The sequence below is a fragment of the Odontesthes bonariensis genome, chromosome 12 (genome assembly GCF_027942865.1).
Source record: "Odontesthes bonariensis isolate fOdoBon6 chromosome 12, fOdoBon6.hap1, whole genome shotgun sequence".
NCBI lineage: Eukaryota > Metazoa > Chordata > Actinopteri > Atheriniformes > Atherinopsidae > Odontesthes > Odontesthes bonariensis.
Window position 1 is genome coordinate 32,357,911 of NC_134517.1, and position 755 is coordinate 32,358,665.

Consider the following 755-nt stretch of genomic DNA (forward strand, 5'->3'; position numbering starts at 1 on the left):
CCTTTCTCTCTCTGTCTCCCTCACAAACACAGCAGCTGACGCACCGACACGCTCCACGGCGGCAAATGGGAATTCCAGGCCTCAACGGCCCTGCTCGCCCCATCAGGGGGAAGAGCTGACCAAAAGCTGCAGCCAGTTTTACGAGGTCAGGGTTATAAAACTGTTAGCGGATTTAGTTTATTCAAAAACAACTGGCCCTTGTTGCCGTCCTCTTCACATGCTTTCTTCCCCATGAAGGGTGGGGGTATGCAGGTGGGGTGGGTGAGGGGAAGAAGGCGTCAAATGGGAGGTTTAAAAAGTCACCTCAGCAATCCTCTGTTGATGTCACTCTTTTGTGTTATAAGCACAGATACGCTTCGTCTGTGGGCAGAATGAAATGGAAAAAAGAAAACCAAAAGCACGCTCAGCCTCACTCACTTCACTATGTGTGAATAAAATATGCATGACTCTGTAGGCCAAGTAATAAAGCTGCCTGAAAGAAATTTAATTTGTCTTCATCTTTAAACAATTACATTATATGATCAAATGCCTGCATGTTTGGAAATTATGAGAACAACAGCAGTACAACTTCATCCATCACTCTCACACGGATCAATACAGAGACACCCTGAAAATATAAAAGGAACAAACTACAATCAATAGAAAGCTAATAAAACTCTGAAAGTCATACCCTCTATGAGGCAGTGTGCACAACAGATGCCCAATAATTGTAATACGCTGTATTACATCACTCCCCCAGCTTCCAGCTCTGCATT